Source organism: Loxodonta africana, chromosome 16 (genome assembly GCF_030014295.1).
Source record: "Loxodonta africana isolate mLoxAfr1 chromosome 16, mLoxAfr1.hap2, whole genome shotgun sequence".
Taxonomy (NCBI): Eukaryota; Metazoa; Chordata; class Mammalia; order Proboscidea; family Elephantidae; genus Loxodonta; species Loxodonta africana.
The window spans coordinates 81595848-81620860 of NC_087357.1; the positions used below are offsets into that span (position 1 = coordinate 81595848).

The 25013-nt window shown below is 39.1% G+C and overlaps 1 protein-coding gene across 2 annotated transcripts in view; it reads right to left on the bottom strand.

The window, feature by feature from the left end:
* The window catches only part of MARCHF8 (membrane associated ring-CH-type finger 8), a 164777-nt gene that overhangs the window by 52197 nt on the left and 87567 nt on the right, over nucleotides 1-25013 (bottom strand). The window lies entirely within an intron of this gene.

A 25013-nucleotide genomic window follows, 5' to 3' on the forward strand; every position in this document is an offset into this window, starting at 1 on the left:
AAAGAACAAGTAATCGATCATAGTAACAATCCTACTGACAAACCATTCCTTTGACTGTGATTTGCTGAGCACACCCCAATTATAAGTACTGGGCCAGATATTAAATATTGGAGAATTTGACAAAGATGAATAAAACAATGCTTCCTGCCCTAAAGGAACTTAACATCTCATCAAGGAAAGAGCAGGAGTTTGGAATTAACTGTAACAATAAGAGAGCGTTAAGTGCTTTAAGACACATTCTACCAGAGATTTCGTGAAAAAAACACCCCATTCGGTTGTAGGTAACAAAGTCCAAATTATGAGGAGACACAGAATAGAGAAGAAAGCAGGCTAGTCAACCCCACTGCAGTGATTTGGCTACGTTCTGGTGGTGCAGTGGTTAAAAGCTCAGCGGCTAACCAAAAGGTCAGCAGTTTGAATTTACCAGCTGCTCCCTGGAAACCCCATGGGGCAGTTCTACTTTGTCCTATAGGGCCACTATGAGTCGGAATCAACTCGACTGCAATGGTTTTTTTTTGTTTTATGTCCTGGGTATTCAACAGGGACATGGCCCAGACCACACCTTCTCCCTGGAGCCTGGTTTTCCTCCTGGATTAGAGAAATGTGGGAGTCACCCAGCCTCCTTTCTCATTTATCACCCTCCACATTCAGTCACAAAGCCTTGTACCTGATTCTCCCTCAATCTCAAATCTTCATTTCTACTGTCAATGCCTTCGTTTAGGCTCTTTGCTTCTTACCTTGACCTCCCTGGTACACAAAAGTACTGTTCAGAAAGTCCTTTTACTTTCTAAAAAATGAACGCTCTAAAATGTAAATCAGATTTTGTAAAATATTGAGAGTAACTTTTCCCAAATCCACTTATCCTTGCTGTAAACCCAAATGAGTAAAAAGCTTTTAAAAAAGGAAATCAAGATGTCACCTAGATTTTTAAAAATTATCTACTCTCCATTCAGTTCACATGCCATGTAATAACCATGGGTCAAGTCCAGAAGAAGGTTAAGAGGTAATTAGTTGATAAGATAGCATTGGTCAATTATTAAAGTACAAAGGAGTTAGTGGATCATTTAAAAATTCCTCTGAGGAAGGATTAATTTCATCCATCAAAGCTCTCCTTAAAGAGAGAGAGGCATCAAGAAAGCCTTAATTTTCCCCTTTCTTCAACCCACCAAAATACAGACAGTCTTTGACTTCTGTCTACTTGGCTTTTGAACACACTGGTAACTCTTAAGTGCTGATGAAAGAAACTAAAAGGTTGGTGGTACAAACCCACCCGGCAGCTCAGTGGGAGAAAGAGCTGGTGATCTGCTCCATACAGACCACAGCCGAGAAAGCCCTGCAGGGCAGTTCTACTCGGCCACACGGGGTCATTAATCCAGAAGTGACCTGACAGCACACAACGACAAGCTTAGGCAAAGACACTGTCATGTCTTGAATTATTTGCACAGAAAAGGCAACTGTAACAACTATCATATTATCCACTGCTGCACAAGGGATAGCTAGTTTGACACCATCTAGGAACCTATGGAGACGTTCTGAGGTAGGAAGAGAGGCTGGAAGTCAAACTCTAGACCTTTCTGATGTTCATTACTCCACAGAGAATGGACTGAAGGTGGGAGCCCAAGCTGTTAAGCTAGATAACAAAATCCAGACTGGGAGCTGAAAGTTGCTCTTTACCTTATGAATTTAAGTAAAGCAATTATGATGCAAGTCTTTATCCATTTTCCTCGTTTCAGCAATTCAATACTTTGCATAGGTAAAATCAAGTAACCAGCCCCCAAAGATACAGACTTTGAAAAGCCCGAAACCTGCAAATATTTGGGATAGCTTATACACTATTTGGAGCCCTGGTGGCACAGCAGTTAAGAGCTTGGCTGTTAACCAAAAGGTCCGCAGTTTGAATTCACCAGCCGTTCCTTGGAAACCCTATGGGGTAGTTCTACTCTGTCCTATGGGGTCACTATGAGTTGGGATCAACTCAACTGCAACAGGTTTGGTATCGGCTATGCGCTATTTAAAGGAGTCCTGGTGGGACAATGGTTACGTGCTCTGCTGTTAACCAAAAGGTCCACAGTTCGAACCCACTAGCAGCTCTGTGGGAGTAAACATGACGATCTGCTTCTGTAAAGATTAAAGCTTAGGAAACAGCATGAGGCTCTTCTACTCTGTCATACAGGGTTGCTATGAGTTGCAATCAACTCAATGGCACACAAAAACAATCTACTATTTTGTAGGATCTTACAACACTTCAGTTCCAACAGACCTTTTTTTTTTTTTTTCTTTACATCATTGCCATTTAATGCCCATTTATTTGGACTTATAGAAAAGACTAGAAAGTACAGGACCACACCAGACCTATTTTCAAAAAGCAGGATTTATTCAACTCGGTCACTCATTCACTCCACACTTTCTTGCTGTGTGCCTACTATATGTGATACAGAATATGGACAAAAACAACCTGGATCCAGTCCTGTGCCAATGATAGTGCAACCACACAACTACTCTGAAATAGTGTTTTGATAAGGAATGTACAACTGGGGAAAATTAAAGAATGCCATAAAATAGTACAAAATAGTGCTTAACACTACTCAGTCTATAGTTAAACTGCATGTTTCTGAATGAGAAGGAGAAGCTTGCCAAACATCAATGTCAGGAACTAGAAGTAGGTATGCCAAAAAGAAAAGAGTTCCAGTTCAAGACAAAACAAAGCTTCAATGTCCAAGTGATAAAAACTTTGGCAAATTATTTTTCTAAGGCCTTTAATTCTTTTAGCCAGTGCTTAACCAGTACAACTTCCTTGTAACCTAAGAAGAGATGAAAGGCTTACTGTACCCCTCTTCCTCAGATGAGGCACTAGGAGAGGCTGCACTGTGATCCGACACCCTTCCCTGGTCCTCTCTCATCTCCCAGTCTCTGTGGTGGGCTCTTGACATCTGCCTTAAACATGGGGCTCCTTGGAACACAGCCCCAGGCCCTCTTCTCATTTGTTGTCTCCCTTAGACCAGTGCTTCTTCAACTTTGTACACTTGAATCATCTGGGGATCTTGCAAAAATGAGGACTGTGATTTCTTAGGTCTGGGCTAGGGTCGAGATTCTGCATATCCAATAACCTCCAGGTGACTTCAATGTTGCTGGTCCCCAGGCTGTACTTTAAAGTATCAATTTCATCCCAAATCCTGGACCAGAATAATCCGTAAGGGCTACGATTCATTACTTAAAAGGCAAAGCATGACTAACTTAAAAGTGTAATGGATGACAGTGAGCTCACAATTGAGACAATCCACATAAATCAATCAGGAACCAGATTGATAAATGGATTGGAAATGACTGAGTCTGAAGGTGTGAGAAAGCCAAGTTTTGTTATTTTAAGAAGGTGCTAAATCACAAAGATAAAAAGCTCTGTTGAAGAACAAGGGACATTTTGCAATTTAAACAGTCTTGTCAATGATATGTTGCAAGTGCATGTGTGGCTCCAGTAAGACGTACTGTGGTGGCAGAACGGAGATGCGGAGCCCACGGAGACCAAACACTCTGGAAAGCAGAAGCCAAGAATTATCAAGAAGACAATGGGGTGAGTTGCCTAAGCAAGTTTTTGGGATTCAGTATTACAGAGTCAAACAATAGAGCCTCATGTGGGTGTTTGCCTGAAACTATGAGCAGGGCCAGTCTTTAAAAAAGGAAAAACAAACCAAAAGAACTGTATATAAAGACATTACTAACTGCCTACCCAATATCCACTTCCCTACTTCCCCATGAACAGACTTTGTTCTGAGCAGCAACAAATCCAGCTGAAAGTTCTCACTTTCCCCAGACTACCTTGCAGTTGAGGGTAAAGATCTAAGAAAGTTTTCTCTAATGAAACTAACCTGGAGATTTTCTGGAAAAACATTTTGCTTTCCTGATACAGTCACTGCCCCTTTTTCCTGCATTTTTCCTCCCTCTTCTAGCTTGGAATACAGATGTTATGCCAGGAGGTATAGCAATCTTCTCGGGAGCAAGAGGAGGAACAGGACATACACCAGTAGTCTTAAGCTTTTTGGACTTAGGACCCCTTTACACTGTAAAAAATTCTTTAAGACCCGTAAACCCTTTTGTTTATATGAGTTATATACATTGATATTTACCATATTAGAAATTAAGATAGAGAACTTTTAAGATATTTCTTAATTCATTTAGAATTAAAAATAGTAAGCCCAGTTAATATAAATAACATTTCTATAAAAAATAACTTCCCAAACAAAAAATACAAGTGAGCAGAGCATCACTGCTTTACATCTTTGTAAATCTCATTATTGTCTAGGTAATAGAAGAGAGCTGGGTTCTAATACCTGCTTGTGCATTCAGTCTCTTGTGACATGTTGCTCTGATTGAAGTAAATGAAGAAAATCTGACTTTATGTAGTTATACAATTAGAAAAGTATGTATTTTAATAGCCAGCTCAGAGAACTGTGAATACTATTCTTTGTACTTGTATTCTAGTGTCTAAACTTGTCTACATCTACAAGGGATGAGAATTAGGATCAGCACAAAGCTGGTTCCCATGAGGTCAAGGTCAGACACACCTCCCTCTCCAACTTTTCCACCACTTGACGCCGGCCATCCTCCCCATGGCACTCTCTACTTCTCTACTGGGTTTGATAATTCATGGCAATGGCTACACAGAACTCACAGACCATACTCACAATTACGTGGTTTATTAGGGAAGTAACAGGCTACTACTCAGGAGACAGGATCAACTTCGTCAATCAGCATAGCCTCCGACCAAAAAAGTTCTTAGCTTCTCAGCAGTGTCTGCAGACAGGCCCTTCTCTTGGTCATGCCAGCCAACGGCCTTTCCCTAGGCCTCTGCCCTGCTTGGGCAACTGTTACAGCTCTTTTGGCTCTGCTGACAAGTACCCAGAGGCACCCCACTCTGTCAGCAAACCTCCTGTCCAAAGGCACTCAGCTCACTCACTCTCTCTCCCCGCCCCGTGAGTCAGCAAGCACCACCGCAGCCATCTGCCGGTCCCATGGTTCCTACCCTCATACTGCTACCACTGTCTCACACCATGAAAACCTCTGTCATGTTGGCTGCTTACATAAGCAAGGTCCTTATCAATTTCAAGGCTTAGCCCTCCCAGCTGGGTCACAAACTGACGAATCCCCGCAAGGTCACTTAATCCTTACTGTGTGGGCTTACAAACCCTATGTGCACAGTAAACTGACCAATCCCTGCAAGGTGTGTAAAACAGACCGATCACAGGGCAAGCTGAAGCCCAACCAATTATTTTTGGCAGAATTATAAATCCAAGGCCAGAAAGGCCACATATGAAGAGAAACCCACTGTACTGCAAAAACCAAACCAAACCCATTGCCGTCAAGTCAATTCCGACTCATAGCGACCCAACTGGACAGAGTAGAACTGCCCTGTAGGGTTTCCAAGGCGCACCTGGGGTGGATTTGAACTACTGACCTTTCAATACGCAGCCGTAGCTCTTAACCACTGTGCCACTAGGGCTCCCAATCTCATCAGAAGAGTCTTTACCGAAAACTGCCAAGCTCACAGTGGTGGATACAAATTTTCCAAAACTCTAATTTTTGCTTTGAAAGCCCAAATTTTATTATTGGCAATATAAACTGTAACTTGCTTTCCTTTAAGTGAATGTCTGGCTCATTTATTCATTTTCAAGGAAAGATCTGCCAAATACCCAATACACTGACTAACCAAACTCTGACGGTCAGTCATTCTTCCAAAGCAAAAATTGTATTCCATGGAAAAAAGTAGCTAGTTCGGCCAGTAATTCAAATAATCATACAAGGCAATGCTTTGCCTTGAGACAACCATTTACTTCAGTATGCAGGAGAAATGCTTTACGCCTACTTCCCTTCTCTTCTGTCCCTTAGAATATTAAAAAGACATACCAAAGAACAACAATTTAATAAAATAATTTTTATTTCTTTTTCATGGGCTTTCTTTGGAAAAACTGGCTTTTTGGGGGTAATGAAAGTACATGGCAGTAAAGATACAGTGATAGCTGCTTGATACAACTGAGAATCCAAGGAGACAAAGGCTATACTTCATGGAACAGAGTACTGGACAGGAGAGAACAGCTCAGAGAAAGAACTGTGTGGATCTGCACAAAGTCCTCCTCTGATATTCCTCAAAAGTATTCAAGACCCAGGAAAAAACCGGCTGAATGATTAGAGAGAACAGTACCTGGGGCTCACACAGGACCAGGAACAATGGCTGTGCCCGCAATCCAGACAAGAAAGCCTTATAATTCACAGGGCATTGGGTGAAGCACTCAGAGAGATCTCATCTCAGTGTAAAAATTGTCATCCCCAGATTGGGCTGTGGCCCAGACCTGCCTAACAAAGAAAAGCAAGATCTGAACAAATCAAATAGCTTCCAAGTAACTTAACTACATCCTAAAACAAAGACCAAGAAGTTGGTCACAAAAAGACAAATACTGTATGGTTACATTTATCTGAAACATTTATAACAGGCAAATATACAGAGACCTAAGGTTATTACCGGCTACCAGGGGCAGGTGGGAGGTTGGAGAGAAGACTCATGGCTTAGGAGACACTGAGCTTCTGTTAAGCGTGATGGGAAAAGTTAGAAACAGTGATGGGTGTACAACATGATGGACACAATTAATTCAATAAATTTTACATGTTATGAATGTTAAAGTGGCAAACGTTTGTTACATATTTAGAATAATTTTAAAAATTGTGAGAATACACAATATTCAACACCCAAAGTTTCAGAATCCAAAGATTAGCAGATACGCAAAGAAGCCATAAAGTATCATTCAGAATGAGAAGAATCAATTAATCGAAACTGACTCACGTTAAAATAGCAAAAAAGGACATCGAAACAGTTATTATATAAATGTCTCCAAATGTTCAAAAAGTTAACGACATAGTTATAAAAAAAGACCCAAATCAAGCTCCTAAAGATGAGCAACCAATAAAAAAAGCTACATAAAGAGAAACAATAACAACATTGATAAAACCAAAATGAACTCTAAAAAGTGTTCAAGTAACCTTATAGGAAGGCAGAAAAAAGAAATAGAGAAGCTCGAAACACAGAGAACAAACAAAAATAAAAAGGCAGACTTAGGCCCTAAAATATCAAAAACTGTCCTAAGGGCATACAGCAAATGCAGAAACATTTATTCAAGAACATCTACTAAATCTTGGCAAGAACGGTAAGAGGCTGTGGCATTTGAGCTCAAGCTAGTCTCTCATCACCCTCCCAGTTCAGTTTGATGGAACCTCCACTGTGGGAAGATACAGCCAAGAAAAAAAAAGGCTCCTTCTCCTCCCAGCTTCCAACTGGGTGCTAGAGAATCTCCTAGAGAATGAAAGTCCACCAGCATTTCTCACTGCCCCCTCAAGTCTGTGTTCCAGAACTCCTATTCCAAGCAAGAGTGACTGAGAAGTCCAAGGCTCTCTTCAGTGACCTAGCGCCCACTAATAGGAGAGAAGCTCTACCCAAGGAATGGAAGCCCAAGAATACTGAGGCCCCGATCATGCTCATCCCAAAATGCTCACAGTGCAGAGGTTCCATGTTGAGAGAGGAAAGCCAAGAAAACCACAGGCTACCCCTCCACCAGTGCACTGCTTGTAAAGCAGGAGTGTCACTCCAAAAGATGCCAGCTACTGGTCCTGCCCCAAGTTATGGAGCAGAGGATCAGAGATTTTGCAAAGATGAAAGAGAAGCCAAAAGAACAGAAAGCTCCTCTCTTCAAAGAAACTGACATTATTTGGAACCGTATGTGTGGAAGTTCAAGCCTAATAGTGCTGTCAAACAATGGAGATTTTGATGGTAAGCAATTAAGAGGAGGCTAGTAGCCCCATGAGAGAACAAGCTAAACTACAAACCAGTTAGAAGTGTATGACAGAAAACCAGGGGAAGAAACACATAAGAAAAGCTCCCCCTGAAGCTGGAAGAAACCTCGAACACTGGCCTCAAAGACTACTCCTGCGAAGGGGTCCGGATTTATTCAGATCAGACTGTGGAGACACTTATGTTCCGGAAAATTGTAAAAAAAACAGCATATCAATCAGCCAGCAAGTCATGGATGCTAACAACTGGGTATGACACCAACAGAGGAAGAAAGTTTAACAGAGAGATTAGAGAAAGAATCAAAAAGAACACTGCTAAAAACAGTCATCCCAGCTTGAGTGAACATGCCCAAGAATGCGCCCTCTAAGGATTAATGACAAAAACTTGCACATTGTGGTGGAAACATATTTCACTAAATAGTCTAGCCAAGTCATTAAACAAACAACAACTCCAGTGGGGGCAGCAGATTATCCAGCAATTCGAAAACATTTTACATGTTATGTAAAATGCCCACTTTTGAGCAAAGTATTGCATGACATGTATAAAAATAGAAAAGCATGACCCATAACGCTACAGACTGACTCGTGTCCCCCAAAAAGATATGTTAAAGTTCTAATCCCTGAACCTGTGAGTGTGACCTTGTGTGAAGAACCAGAGTTTTTCTTTGCAGATGTTATCGGTTAACACCACCATACTGGACTAAGGTGGGCACTAATTTCTTCTGAGTGGTATTTTATAAAAAGAGTGACACACAGAGGGAGAAGACACGCCATGTGACAATGGAAGCAGATACATCTATAAGCAGCAAAGGAACAGCAAGGATTGCTGGCAGGCACCAGAAACTAGGAGAGAGGCACGGAACAGTTTCTCTCTCAAAGCCCTGACAAGGAATCGACATGGCCACTATCCTAATTTAGACTTCCAGACTCCAGAACTGTGAGAAAATATATTTCTGTTCGTTAAAGCCATCCACTTTCTGGTTTTTTGTTACAGCAGCCCTTGCAAACATATACACAGGAAAAAAGGTAGGCAACAAAAGCTGCCTTTGAGAGGGACCAGATGAAGGACTCAGCAGACAAAGATTTCAAATAGCTATTATACATATGTTCATAGAACTAAAGGAAATCATATGTAAAGAACTAAAGGAAGATATGCTGCAATATCTCATTAAACAGAGGATTACAATAAAGAGATAAAAACTGAAAAATATGGAAGTGAAAAATATAATAACTGAAACAAAAAATTCACTATGGGCATTCATGGCAGATCTGAGTTTACAGAGGAAAAAATCAGCAAACCTAGTTGATAGAGATTATGTAATCTGAAAGATGGAATGCAAAAAGAATGACGAAAAACGTACAGAGGCTTAGAGAAATGTGGGGCATGATTAACTGCCTCAACATACGTAGAATGGTGGTATCAAAACAGAAGAAATGAGGAAAAAAAATACTCAAAGAAGTAATGACTGAAAACATTCCAAATTTCATGAAAATATTAATCTACACATCTAAGAAGCTAGACAAACCTTACGTAAACAGCAAAAGAACCCACAACCAGACACATTAAATCAAATATTGAAAAACAAAGACAAAGAGAAAATCTTGACAGCAGCACGAACATAATGGCTCGTCACGTACAAAACCAAACCAAACCCGCTGCTGTCGAGTCGATTCCAACTCATAGCGACCCTATAGGACACAGTAGAACTGCCCCATAGAGTTTCCAAGGAGGGCCTGGTGGATTCAAACGGCCGAACTCTTGGTTAGCAGCCGTAGCATTTAACCACTACGCCATACAAGGGAACCAAAGAAAAAGATGACTAACAGCTGACTTCTCATCAGAAATCATGGAGGCCACAAGATGGTAGGATGACATACTCAAAGTGCCGAAAGGAAAAAAGCCAACCAAAAATATTATATCCAGTAAAACAATCTTTCAAAAATGAATTAAAACATTCCCAGATAAACAAAAACTAAGAGAATTCATTATCAGCAGATCCACCTTAAAAGAAATACTAAAGGAAGTTCTTCAGGCTGAAAGCAAGTGACCTCAAACAAATTAGAAACTACACACGCATACACAGAGACAAACAAAGAATTCCAGCAGAAGTAATTATATAATAAAAAACAATATAAACCCATATTTCCTCTCCATTTTTATTTTAAATAATTTAAAAAGCTGTACAAAACTATACACTATATATATACACATATATATACAGAGAGAGAGAAAGAGATCTATACACGTGCCTATTCCAAAGGAAGGGGATCCAGTGGAATGCAGAAATTGTTGAACAGTATCATTAATATCATGTGCAAGTAAAATTATGTTGAAGATAATTCAAAAATGTTTCTAGCAGTACAGCAACAGAGAACTGCCAGAAACTCAAGCTAGATTCAGAAGAGGATATAGAATGAGGAATATCAATGCTGATGTCAGATGGATCTTGACTGAAAACAGAGAATACCAGAAAAACGTTTACCTGTGTTTTATTGACTATGCAAAGGCATTTGAATGTGTGGATCATAACAAATTATGGATAACACCGCCAAAGAATGGGAATTCCGAAACACTTAACTGTGCTCATGTGGAACCTATACACAGACCAAGAGGCAGCTGTTCAAACAGAACAAGGGAATACTGTATGGTTTAAAATCAGGAAAGGTGTGCATGAGGGTTGTATCCTTTCACCATACTTATTCAATATGTATGCTGAGCAAACAATTCAAGAAGCTGGGCTACATGAAGAAGAAAGTGACATCAGAATTGAAGGAAGACTCGTTAGCAATCTGCAATATGCAGATGACACAACCTTGCTTGCATAAAATGAAGAGGACTCGAAGCACTTACTGATGAAGATCAAAGACTACAGCCTTCAGTATGGATTACACCTCAACATAAAGAAAACAAAAATCCTCACAACTGGACTAATAAACAACATCGTGATAAACAGAGAAAAGGCTGACGTTGTCAAGGGTTTCATTTTTCTTGGATCCACTATCAACGCCCATGGAGGCAGCAGTCAAGAAATCAAACGAAGTACCGCACTGGGCAAATCTGCTGCAAAAGGGCACTTTAAAGTGTTCAAAAGCACAGATGTTACCTTGAGGACTAAGGTGTGCCTGACATAAGCCCTGGTATTTTCAATCACCTCAAATGCATGCGAAAGCTAGACAATGAATAAGGAAGACTGAAGAAGAATTAATGAATTTAAATTATAATATTGGCAAAAAATATTGAATATACCATGGACTGCCAGAAAAATGAACAAATCTTACAGTAAGTACAGTAAGAATGCTCCTTCGAAGCAAGGACGGCGAGACTTCGTTTCATGTGCTTTGGACATGTTATCAGGAGGGACTAGTCCCTGGAGAAGGACATCATGCCTGGTAAAGTAGTGGGTCAGCAACAAAGAGGAAGACCCTCAATGAGATGGACTGACACAGTGGCTGCAACAATGGGCTCAGACATAGTAAAGATTGTGAGGATGGTGCGGGGCTGGGCAGTGTTTCGTTCTTTTGTACATAAGGTTGTTATGAATTGGAACCAACTTGATGCCACCCAACAAGAACAACAACAACATATAAAGACACACAAATACACATAAAATTGTATTTCTGGATCTACAGTAACGTAATATAGAAATGTAATATATTTGATAACAGCACAAAGGATTGGGGTTTGTTATATTAGCCTTCTTATTTACCATTTCTCATTCTTTTTGTTTCTGGGAGATCTGAGTTGCCATGTCATGTCGTTTCCTCAGTTGATACAACTTTGCATCCAACCGTTGTGCTGTTTTTGTCAACATCTTACTGGAGTAGAGTGCACATAATTCCTTCTGAGTAGCGTCTTACAAAAAGAGTGATGCACAGCGGGAAGATGGATGCCATGCAATCGTGGAAGCGGATTACATCTTGTAATGACCCAGGACTGATGGCAGCCATCAGAAACCAGAAGAGAGGCATTGGAACAGTTCCTCTCTCAAAGCCCTCAGAAGGAATTGGCATGGCCATTACTCTCATCTGGACTCTACATTTTTCTTTTTTTTTTAAATAGTTTTTATTTCTTTGTTATCCTCTATTTGATGAGACATTGCCATCATATCTTCCATTACCTCTCTACGCATGGCTTCCTTTAGTTCTATGAATGTATTTATAACAGCTACTTTAAAGTCTTCGTCTGCTAAGTGCCACATCTCGGCCCTCTCAAAGGCAGATTTACCTTTTTTCCTGTGTATGTGTTTGCTAGGGCTGTCATAACAAGATACCACAAATTGGATGGCTTTAAAGAGCAGAAATTTATCTTCTCACAGTTCTGGAAGCTAGGAAATGAAGACATAAAGTATCAAACTTAGGTGATGTAGCTAACTCAGTGTCTAGAGGGATATAGCTACAAATGCCAACATTAAAAATTAAAACCTAGAATCTCAAACTAAGAAAATAAGCTTTCACAACAAGACATTGGTAAAAACAAAGCAAACTACACCTAGAACAAAGAGAAGGAAGAAAATAATAAGATTACCAGGGATGTTGATGAAATGGAGGCTCAACAGAAAACAGTAGTAAAATCAATGGAGAGCACTGATGAAACCAAAAGGGGGTTCTTTGACAAGATTAGTAAAATTGTCAGATAGCTCCCTAGATTGACTAAGTTAAAAAAAAAAAAAGACAGAGACAACTCAACTTAATAAAATTAGAAATCAAAGAGGTGACACTGTTACTGATCTTTCAGAAATGAGAAGGATTTTAAGGGACTACTAAGAACAATTTTATACCATAAAATTAGATAACGCAGATGAAATGGGAAAATTCCTACAAAGACAAAAACTACCAAAAATGATTCAAGAAGAAATAGAAAATCTGAATAAGGCAGACTGAATTAGTATCTTAAAACCCACAAAGAAAAATCCAAGCCCAGGTGGCATCACTGGTTAATTCCACTAAATATTTAAAAAAAAAAAAAAATACAATTCTGCAAAAGGTCTTCCAAAAAATATGAGAAGGGAAGGCTTCTCAACTCATTCCATAATACTAGTATTACCAAATCCAGACAAAGACATCGAAATAGAAAACTACCAACAATATACTTTATTTATAAATACAGACACAGAACTTCTCAACAAAATACTAGCAAACCAAACCCAGCAACATATAAAAATAATGCACACCATGACCAAATGGGATTTATGTTAGGAATGCAAGGTTAGTTTAACATATGAAAATCAGTGCAATACAAAATATGAATAGAATTCAAGACTACATAAACCACTTCTCAGCAAACACAAAATAATCACTGGACAAAATCTAACAGCTTTCACGATGAAAACAGTCAACAAACTAGGAACAGAAGAGAATTTCCTCAACCTCATAAAGTACATTTTTCAAAATACCTACACTCCTTGCCATGGAGTCGATTCCGACTCATAGCAACCCTATAGGACAGAGCAGAGCTGCCCCATAGGGTTTTCAAGGCTGTAAATCTTTACAGAAGCTGAAGGCCACATTCTCCTCCTGCAAAGCTGCTGGTGGGTTTGCATGGCTGATCTTTCAGTGGTCAACCAAGCCCTTTACCACTGCACCACTGGGGAACCTCAAAATACCCAGAGCTATAGAATTGGTCAAAGAATGAATGCTTTCACTGTAAGGTTAGGAACAAGACAAGGATGTCCACTCTTGCCACTTCTGTTTAACACTGGCGAGGGTTCTAGTCAGGTAATTAGGCAAGAAAAAGAAATAAAAGATGTCCAAGTTGGAAAGACAGAAGTAAAGCTATCTGTATTTGTGAACAATATAATCTTGCATGTAGAAAGTCCTAAAGAATCCACTAAACAAAATGTAATTTAATAAAGTTCAACAAAACAGGATTCAAGAAGAACCCTACACAAAAATCAAGTGCACTTCTATACACTACAAATGAACAATCCAAGAATAAAATTTAGAAAACCATTTATTTAGAAAAGATAAAATAATTAGAAATTACTTCAACAAATTTCTGTATTCTGAAACTACGAAACATTTTTGAAAGAAAACAACCTAAGTAAATGAAAGGACACCCTTGTTCATTTATCAGAAGACTTAAAATTGTTAAGATGGCAATACTATACAAGTTGATCTACAGATTCAAAGTAATCCCTATTAAAATCCCAACTGACCGTTTCGGGAGGAACTAACAATTTTGGGATCACCCGTATGATCCTAAAATTCATATGGAAATACATGGAACCCAGAAACCAAAACAATCTTGAAAAGGAAGAACAAATTTGGAAGACTCGTAGTTTCTGGTATCAAAACTTAGCAAAAATGTTCAGCAATCAAGACTGTGTTACTGGTACAAAGACAGACATATAATCAACAGAATAAAACTGGAAGTCCTGAAATAAGCCCTTATATTTCTGGTTAATTAATTTTCAACAGGAGGTCAAGACAATTCACTAGAGAAAGAACAGTCTTTAACAAATGGGGTTGGGACAGCTGGATAACCGCATGCAAAAATAATGAAGTGGAATGGACTCCTTTGTCACACCATACACAAAAATTAACTCAAAATGGGTGACAGACAACTAAAACTATAAAACTCTTACAAGAAAATATAGAAGTAAATCTTTATGACCTTGGGTTAATCAAAGTCATCTTGAATATAACAGCTTTTAAAAACACAAGCAATCAAAGAAAAAACAGATTATTTGGATTTCACCAAAATTAAAATCTTAGGAGTTTCAAAAGACACCATCAAAAAAAACACAAAGAGACAACGCAAAGAATGGGAGAAAATACTTGCAACTCATACATCTAATAGGGGACTTCCATGTCCACTGAGAGGCACCTTGGAAGGAAGGCCTGGCAATCTACTTCTGAAAAATCAGTCACTGAAAGCCCTGTGGAGCACAGTTCTGCTCAGATACACACGGGGTCACTATGTGTTAGAGCTAACTCAACAGCAACTCATTTTGTTGTTTTTAATCTATATAAACAACACAGACAACAATAAACGTGTGTGTGTGTGTGTAGATAACAATTAAAAAATGGGCAAAACATCTAAGTAGACATTACTCCAAAGATTATACATAAATGGCCAGTAAACACATGAAAAGGTGCTCAACATCATTATCCATTATGGAATCTGTATACACTTGTATGAAACGTAAAGGTCCCTGGGTGGCACAAACAGTTTGTTCTTGGCTATTAACCTAGAGGCTGGCAGCTGGAATTCACCCAGTGGTATCACAGAACAAAGGCCTGGCGATCTGCTTCTGTAAAGATTACAGCCAAGAACACTCTATGGAGCAGTTCTACTCTGGGGTCATCACTGAGCTGAAATCAACTTGACAGCAATAAGTTTGGTTTGTTCAAAATGAACAGAACAGGCAGGCTTATACAGACAAAAAGTGGATTAGTGATTGCCTAGGGCTGGGGGGATTACAGGAAAATTGGGAGTGACTGGTAATGCCCACTCTCACCATTCTTATTCATCACAATGCTGGAATTTCTGGCCTGCGCCAAAAGAAAATAAAGGAAACAGAATGTATATATATTAGAACGGAAGAAATAAAACTTTATTTGTAAGTGATATGATTATCTGCGTAGAAAATACCAAGAAATGTACAAAAAATTTCTAGAATAAGTGAGTTCAGTAAAGTAAAATACTAAAATTAATTGTACTTCTATATACAAGCAATGAACAAAAGGACACTAATATTAAAAAGACAATAGCATTCTAAGAAAATGAAGTATTTAGGTGTAACTCTAACAAAACATATACCAGATTTATATGCTGAAAGTGCAAAATGCTACCAAAAAAGGAATCAAAGAAGATCTAAATAAATGGAGAGACATACTATGTTTGTGGAATGGAATACTCAATAAGGGAAAGCAGCCAATTCTCCCCAAACTTATACACATAGGTTTAACAAAATTTCAGCAAGATTTTTTGCAGATATAGAAAAAAATTATTCTAAAACATATATGGATAGAAAAAGGAACTAGAATAACTATAACAATACTGAAATACAACAAACTGGGTAGAATATGTCTACCTTATTTAAAGACTTTATATATAACCACAGTAATCAAAACTATGTGGTACCGGCAGAAAGACACACATCGAGGGAAAAGAATAGAGAACCCAGATATAAACCCACAAAACACACCCAACTGATAAGTGAGAAAACAATTCAACTGACAAAAGACAAGACTTCAACAAATGGCAATCGAGCAATTAGGCATACATAGGCCAAAAAAATGAAAGTTTACTTGCACCGCAAACCTTATATAAAAATTACCATAAAACTTATAATGAACTTAAATGTACAACGTAAACTATAAACATTTTAGAACAAAAGAACACAGGAGAAATCTTCGGGTTCTAAAGCTGGGTAAAGAGTTCTCAGACCAAGAGTACAAGCCAAAAAGGAAAATTTGATAAGTTAGACATCACTGAAATTAAAATTTTGTTCCATGAATGGCCCTATCAAGGGGATGAAAAGGGAAGCTACAGACAGGGAGAAAATGTATGCAAAGCACACATTCAACTAAGGACTAGTACCTGGAATATACAAAGAGCTCTCAAAACTAAAAACTACAAAAAAAAAAAAAAAAATCCAATTAGAAAATGTCAAAAGAGAGGAAGCATTTCACCAAAAAGGATATGCAGATGGTAAATAAACACATGAAAAGATGTTCAACATCATTAGCCATTAGAAAAAATGCAAATTAAAACCACAATGACTTACCACTACGCACCTATCAGAATGGCTAAAATAAAACAGTGACGCCACCAAATGCCGGTGAGGGTGTGGAGAAAATTAATCACTCCTCCTTTGCCAGAACAGCCACTCTGGGAAACTCTCTGGTAGTTTCCTTAAGAACTAAACATCCAACAACCATAAGAAACATTCCTCAATTTCCTCGGCATATCCCAGAAAAATCAAAACGTGTTCACGTAGAAACTTGTGCATGAGTGTTCATAGCTGCTTTATTCAAACACATGTTCTACAACAGGTGAATGGTTAAACACTGTGCTGCATCCAGACCATGGATGGCTACTCAGCAGTAAAAGAGAAAGATCTATTTATACACACAACAATCTGGAAGAATCTCCAGAGGATTATGCTTAATAAAAAAGCCAATCCCAAGAGATTACACACTGTATGATACCGTTTATATATTAAGTCAAACCTGCGAAAGTCAGAACCTGTGTAAGACGTAAGCCTGTCAGAGAAGGGAAACTCAAATATTTTACGCTTAAACAGGAATGCAGAAAACTTGCAAGACCAGCAAGAATAAGGCAGTCCTGTCGAGTTCTGGCTCTCACAGTTCTCACTGTATACTTTAAATGACAAAATTATAGAAACAGAGAAAATGAGCAGTTGCCAGTGCTTGAGGAGGAGGTAGGGACATGTCTATCACTCTGTCCTACTCTGGTGGCTTGCTTGCTGCTGTGATGTTGGAAGCTATGCCACTAGTACTTCAAATACGAAAAGGGTCACCTATGGTGGACAGGTTTCAGCGAGCTTCCAGACTAAGACAGGCTAGGAAGAAGGACCTTGTAGCCTATTTCGGAAAAAAATTGGTCAGTGAAAGCCTTCGAATAACAGTGGAACATTGTCTGGTATAATACTGGCAGATGAACCCATCAGGGTGGAAGGTACTTAAAAAACAACTGGGGGAGAGCTGCCTCCTCAAAGCAGAGTCAACCTTAATGACAGGGATAGAGTCAAGCTTTTGGTACCTTCATTTGCTGATGTGGCATGACTCAAAATGAGAAGAAACAGCCACAAACAGTCATTAATAATCAGAACCTACGAGGAAGACCAGTTAATATGACTATTATTCAAATTTATGCACCAACCACTAATGCCAAAGAAGAGAAAATGGAAGATTTTTACCAACTTTTGCAGTCTGAAATCGATCAAACATGCAATAAGCTGCACTGATGATTACCAGGGATTGGAATGCAAAAGTTGGAAACAAAGAAGGCAGCTCAGTAGTTGGAAAATACGGCCTTGACGATAGAAATGACTGCATGACAGAATTTTCCAAGACCAACAACTTCTTCACTGCAAATACCTTTTTTCACCAACATAAACAGGGACTATACATGTGGACCTCACCAGATGGGATACACAGGAATCAAATCGACTACATCTGTGGAAAGAGACAATGGAAAAGCTCAGTATTATCAGTCAGAACAAGGCCAGGGGCTGACTGTGGAAAAGACCATTGATCTGCTTCTATGCAAATTCAAGTTGAAGCTGAAGGAAATTAAAACAAGTCCACAAGAGCCAAAATCCCACCTTAAGTACATCCCACCTGAATTTAGAGACCATCTCAAGAATAGATTTGATGCACCGAACACCCCCCCATATGAGCTGTGGAATAACATCAAGGGCAGCATACACGAAAAAAAGTGAAAGATCATTTAAAAAAACAGAAAAGAAAGAAAAGACCAAACTACATGTCTGGAGAGACTCTGAAACTTGCTCTTGAATGTACAGTGGCTAAAGAGAAAGGAAGAAATGATGAAGAGTTGAACAGAAGATTTCAAAGTGTGGTGCGAAAAGACAAAAGTAAAGTAGTATAATGAAATGTGCAAAGTCCTGGAGTAAGAAAACCAAAAGGGAAGAACACACTCAGCATTTCTCAAGCTGAAAGAACTGAAGAAAAAATTCAAGCCTTGAGTTGCAGTACTGAAGGGTTCTATGGGGAAAATATGGAACAACACTGGAAGCATCAAAAGAAGATGGAAGGAACACACACAGTCATTGTACCAAAAAGAATTGGTCTGTATTCAACCATTTCAGGAGGTAGCACATGATCAAGAGCCTATGGTACTGAAGGAAGAGGTCCAAGCTGCACTAAAGCGAATGGTGAAAAAGAAGGCTCTAGGAACTGGCAAAATCTTCCTAACGTGTCCTCTAATGCCTCAGTTTTAGTTGTCATATGTGCAGTCCTAAGGTGCAACAGCAGTCACTCACCATCATTTCAAATGGCATAACAAGGACTGCCAACCTGACAGCCCAGGACAGCAGGTTCACTCAAGGCCTCCCACCACAGCTAGGTTTCTCCATTTTACAAACTGGGTTCTCCAGTATCCATTACCTCCTATCCCATTCCCTCAAGAGCTCTGAACTCCCTAGCCCTGGCCTTCAGTAGGCATCTCCCGGTGATGTGAACCCTTAAGCACTCAGCTACTAACCCACAGGTTGGCAGTTCAAATTCACCCTAAGGCACCTTGAAAGAAAGGCTTGGCAATCTACTTCCAAAAGATTACAGCCACTTAGAATGGTACCAGTCCAGTGTAAAATGAGAAAAATAAGATCAATAAAGTGAATTTTTCATTTAATTTTTAACTGGTTTTTGGGAGGGAGGGGTCTTGAAATATCGTTTCCTTTATGACATGATTAAAACCCTAATGGGGTGCAGTTCTAAACACGGGGTCACCATGACTCAGAATCGACTCGATGGCAACTGGATGGTAGGTTGGTTTGATTAGCCTTCTAGTAGGATTGAGTCTCACCTCCAGCTCTAGGGATGGGTACTCTGACTTGCCTAAAACTGTAAGCATAAACCTTTTAAAAAATTAATCAACGTGACAAGAGACTACCTATCCACCCCCCCCCCCAAAAAAACCCAAATCCGTTGCCGTCGAGTCGATTCTTACTCACAGCAACCCATTTACATCCAATTAGTTAATTCTACGCATTGGGGTCTGTAACTTGCAACACCCTAGTTCCTGGTGCCAATTTCTGTTACAGCTAAATGGCTATCCATTTATTTGTTTCTAAACCATGCCACAGACTAGTAACTAATGCCAGCTATCTGGTCTAGCCACCGTCTCTGAGCCAGGGAATTTCTGTTTCCCAGGAACATTACTCCCCTACAACTTACTGCAGTGACTGATTGAGGGGCAGAATTACATTAATTGCTTTAGGTCAACCAGGGCTGTCTCCTACAATTAGAGGTGGTTTTATTCTATTAAAACTACTTGGCTAGAAAATTTAGGACCTGGTTCCGAGAGGAATTTTGCTCTCTACTAACTTTTATTTAGTGTGTTTACCACCAATAAATTCCCCATTGGGAATTTAGTTTTATGGCCTGATGGTGTGATAACCTCTGTAACCTCTGTAAATGAATGAATGGGTGAGAGGCTAAGAAGAAAACTGGTTAGTCTTTTCTGTTTGTCTATTTTGAGCTCAAGCCAATTAAGAATTCATAACCACTGGAAAGAAAACAGCTTCCTGATATGGACTCATGAATTTCGTAATTCTATTTACTCTTGACTCATGGCTGAAATTTTAGAACTGAAGCTATAAACTGCATCTGCAGGTCTACGTGTCTGTAATTCAGAAAGGACTTTTACCTTTCATTGTGTGAGGGCAGTATTCATAAATAAGATAAAATCTATTAGATTATAAAATCTCTTAAAGGAGTCTGTTCTGACTGACTTAAAGATAAATAAGCACTTATACAAGTAGATTATTCCTAAAATTTCCAGAGAACAAGTAAACTGAACTTCTAACACTTTCAGTGTGCTAGATTTGAAAAGTATCCTCACAGAAATCAACCCGGAAATTCAAGTTCACAATATTTAAGTAAATCTTTGGCAAAGGAGGCTAGTTTAGTATTTCTGGTTTAATAAAAACAGCTGTATCTTCTCTGATGTATTGGTATTAAGCATAACATAAGCGTAGATTTTTATTCTACTTTGGTATGCTCTTCTGAAACTTATACAGGTTTTCCAGTTCAATCAGCTAGCACTAATTCTATTTAATGACTAAGACAATAAAAAAGTGTAAATTTGTGTTTAACCAAATCAAATAATTATTCTCATGAAGTTGTATTTTAACAGTAATTATGTCCTTTGGTATGTAAGCTTGAACATAAATTTCCAAGATCTTCAGATAACTTTAAACTTTGGGCTAATACTAAATTGAATTAATTAACGGATATTCATTGCATACTGCGAGGTTAAACTTGTGTGTCAACTTGGCTAGGCCATGACCTTCCGTGGTTTGGCAGTTATGATGTCGTCTGGCAGCTTTTTAATGATGTAATCCCCTTTATAATGAGATCTGATATAATGTGATCACCTGTTGAGATCTGTTGTGAGGAGCCAATCAGTTGACAGGGAGTTTCCTTGGGTGTGTGGCCTGCATCCAACGTAGGCAGACTTTTCTGGCAAAACTTACTGGCTTTTGCTCACTCTGGATCCTGCAGCTGGTTCCTGTTCACCTGACCTCCAGTTGTTGGGACTTGAGCTAGCAGCCTACCTGCCATCTTATCTATCTTGGGATGCAAAGACAATCTTGGGATACACTGGCCTCCGCAGCCTGTGGGCCAGGGGCCTGCTATCTGACCTTCCAGGCTTGGATCTGCCAGCACCTGCTGCTACATGAGTGAGGAAAAGCCTCCAGCCTGACCCACCAACATGGGACTTTCCAGCCTCTATAACTGCATAAGCCATTTCCTTTATATAGATCTCTATGTATGTTACATGCTTTACTGCTTTGCTTCTCTAGAGAACCCAGCCTGAGACAGATACCTAGATCATTTCTAACCAAGATGGGATAATGAAACATTAATTACTAAACATACTTTTAAGTGTATATGCTTTTGCATCTTACTTTTAATTTCTATATGGTACAAAAAGGCTGTCTTTGCGCCTGTTAATGAGTGTGTTCACTTTTACCACTTCGAGGACTGTATAAGGAACACGTGTGGCTACATAAAGCTGCGTTAGCTTTCAATGTTACCTCTGCTAGTCTGCTAAAACAATGGTGCGTGACAGATGGTTCACAAATGTCCAACCCCTCGTTTTCTTTGTGTAATAGAAGTTTCTTTGTTTTAAAGTTATAATTAATACATGTGAATGAACCTACTAGGAACAATGATGGTAAAGAGGTACAACTTTATGTGCAAGGTAACGACACGAGTTTTTGCTTATTAAGAAGAAAAAGATGATTTGTGTCCTAAAATAAAAAGGTTGGTTGTTCCAGAATCAGAAAAGATTGTGAAGGACAAAACTTGAATGGATACAGAAAGTTGTATAAGGTTTGTGGAAAGGGAATTTTATTTGCCTTGGCCAATGCTGGCTCAGTTCTGATGGGTTAATTCATAAGATTTTATAAAAAATCCTGTAGTTCTAGTATTAAATATACTGATGCAAAACTAGAATTCCGTCTTCTCTCTGTTAAAATTACAAAATTTTCCTAGTCTACTGGTCTGCTCTTAGTAAGAAGTTGTAAAAGGTTATTCTTACCTTCTCCATAATCTCCCTAGATAAGAAAGACTGTGTTTTATCAGAATAATTTCCTCTGCTTTTCATTTTGTCTTTATTATGTCCTTCATTAAGAAAACAAAGGTTCCAAAAACAGCAAGATTTTTACAATCATGCTACTTTGTTTATTTTCAAATGTTTGTCACTTTGAAATGAGTAACCAAATATTGTTTCAAATATCCCAACAACTTTTATTATCTCCCCAAAATCAAAATGTAAGTGCAAAATAAAATAAAAATTTCAGGGTATCTTCTGTACCTAAAGCTGTCTTTGAGATTTCCCAGATGGCCCCTGAAAAAATCACGAAGATCTGTTCTTTCACCTTGTTTTCAGTTGAGGAGCCACAACACTTACAAACAGATAGAAGTTTAGGGCCTATTCCAGACCGAGTCAATCTCTTTACTTGATATTGCTGATACATTCTTGGTATATTAGGTCTCAGGACTGCTACTTCAAGATTTTTTTCTCTGTAAAGATTATGTTCATTCATTTTCATAAGTCAGATGTAATGTTTATTGTATTATATGTACAATACAGGGTTGAATACAGGGTTAATTATCATGTTAATGATTTTTAAAAAAGGTTGTTACAACTCAACAGAACCTAACAACAACAATTATGTTTATAATTATTTTGTTTAAAACTTTTTTTGGACTGACCTTATTATCCTGTTTTGCTTGCCATAGAAGCAACCAAGTTTCCTTGTCAGTTGAATTTTCTTAAACTCACTTTCACTTTTGAAAATTAGCAGTAGTAAATTAACCACAGCCCCCTGAAGTCTTTTGTCATCTACAGATGTTTTTGTTTGTTTTACACTGATGCTTCCCTGAGAGCTCTTGGAATCAGCTTCAGGACGATGCCTGGGCCCCATGGAAAAAGACTATGACAGGTATCTTTGGATACAGGCTTCTGGGCATTACTTAAACAACTCTGTGACTACACCAACCCCGAGTTAGGATTCCCAGAACTCTTGTTGAGAAGCTGATGGGTTCATGTGACTGCAAATCTAAGATCCAGCACAACAAGAATTAATTCCATAGAACTGAATGAACTGATTAGGATGACTGTAGTTTTTCTTTGGAATATTGTTCATGTTGTTTTAATGCTGTGTTTTCTGGATTAAAAAAAAGCCCTTTCTCTTTCCTCTTAAGCTATCTGTAGCTCATAAGAATTTAGTAGACTCTGCTTTTGAAAACTGAAACGATGTACTTGTAAATTATATTTTATTCTCCCTGCTTGAGCCCTCCAGAATTCATAAAGTCTTACTGAATATTCTTCCTTTTCATAACAATAAACGTATCTGCACAGATTCAACAAGAATCTGACCTTTTCATTAGGACATAACAGGAAACAAGGGTTTTAGAGTAAAGGTCATATTTGAGAATGGTGTTCATTCAATAAGGTATGATCCAGACACTTTTAAGGAACTACAATTCACTTTATAGAGCCACGTTTACAAAGTCCTCTTGGGAAAACTGGCCTGGTACCTGGCTTATAAGGCTCCCAGCCTTACAGGAAGGACAGGATATCTTGGGGACTCCCAGAAGACAGGAATTCTTACAGGTAATACAGGTCAATTCTGATGGCCAGTTTTTGGCTTGGCTTCCTTGCCTCAGGATCACAAATAATAACAGGCTTTTAAAAGTCCAATCTGAGATTTCTTACAAAAACCTGGGGCAAAGCAAACTTAATAAGGCCTATATAGCGAATTAATGCTCTTGCTGCATGTATGTAAATGATCAGGCTAAATTTAACGAGGTTTTATTTTGCCATCAATAATTTTTCTTTGAGATTATTTCTGATCAAAAGGGGAAAAACCCAAAATCCAAACCTGGTGCCGTCCAGTTGATTATAGCGGCCCTACAAGACAGAGCGGAACTGCCCCACAGAGTTTCCAAAGAGCGCCCGCTGGATCTGAACTGCTGACCTTTTGGTGGGCAGCCATTGCACTTAACCACTAGGCCACCAGGGTTTCCACAAGGCTGTAGGAAAATAATTGCTGTGTTTCAATGGAAAAGTATGAGCTGTTTTGCAATTCTCGGTAAACATTAGGTAGCTGATACATATGTAAATTATGTCTGAGAGTGATTTAACTGACTCCCTCCCTACAGTGGGAACCAGCTTTATGTCCACTGGCAATCTGCCTCAACATTCCCGTGATGCCAGCTAGGTGGCAATACCTTGCAGGGTTGGGGCAATGTTCTCTAGGAAGCTGAATATGCTCTAAACCAGTATCCAATATATGGTGCTGTCTCTCCCACAACAGGATTCACAGGTCCAGGAATCAAGGGGTAGAAACAGGAGTGCTACCACTCACTATTACCCCAGTGACCCCACTCCTAAAATTTTTGCTTCCTGTCATCCCCCTGGTACCCCCCCAGTACTCTGCTAATCTAAAGGTCTTAGTTCCAAACGGAGGGATGCTCTCACCAGGAGACACAACATGGACTCCACTGACCTGGAAGTTAAGCGTGCCACCCAGCCACTTTGGGATCCTCACGCCTCTGGGTCAAAAGGCAAGGAGGGGGGTTATCATACTGGCTGGTGTAACTGATCCTAATTACCAATGGGAAATCAGGCTGATATCACATAATGGAGGTAAAGAAGGCATTTCTGGAATGCAGACAATCCTTTTGGGCGTCTTTTAGTGCTACCATACCCAGTGATTAAAGTCAATGGAAAACTACAGCAACCCAATTCAGACATGGCCCAGGCCCTTCAGGAATGAAAGTTTGGGTCACCTCACCAGGCACAGAACCACAAACAGCTAAGGTGCTTTCTAAGAGCAAAGGAAATACAGAATGGGTGCTGGAAGAAGGTAGTTCTAAATACCAGTTTTGATCATGGTACCAGTTGCAGAAATGAGGACTGTAATTGTTATGAGTACTTCTTCGTCATTTTATTA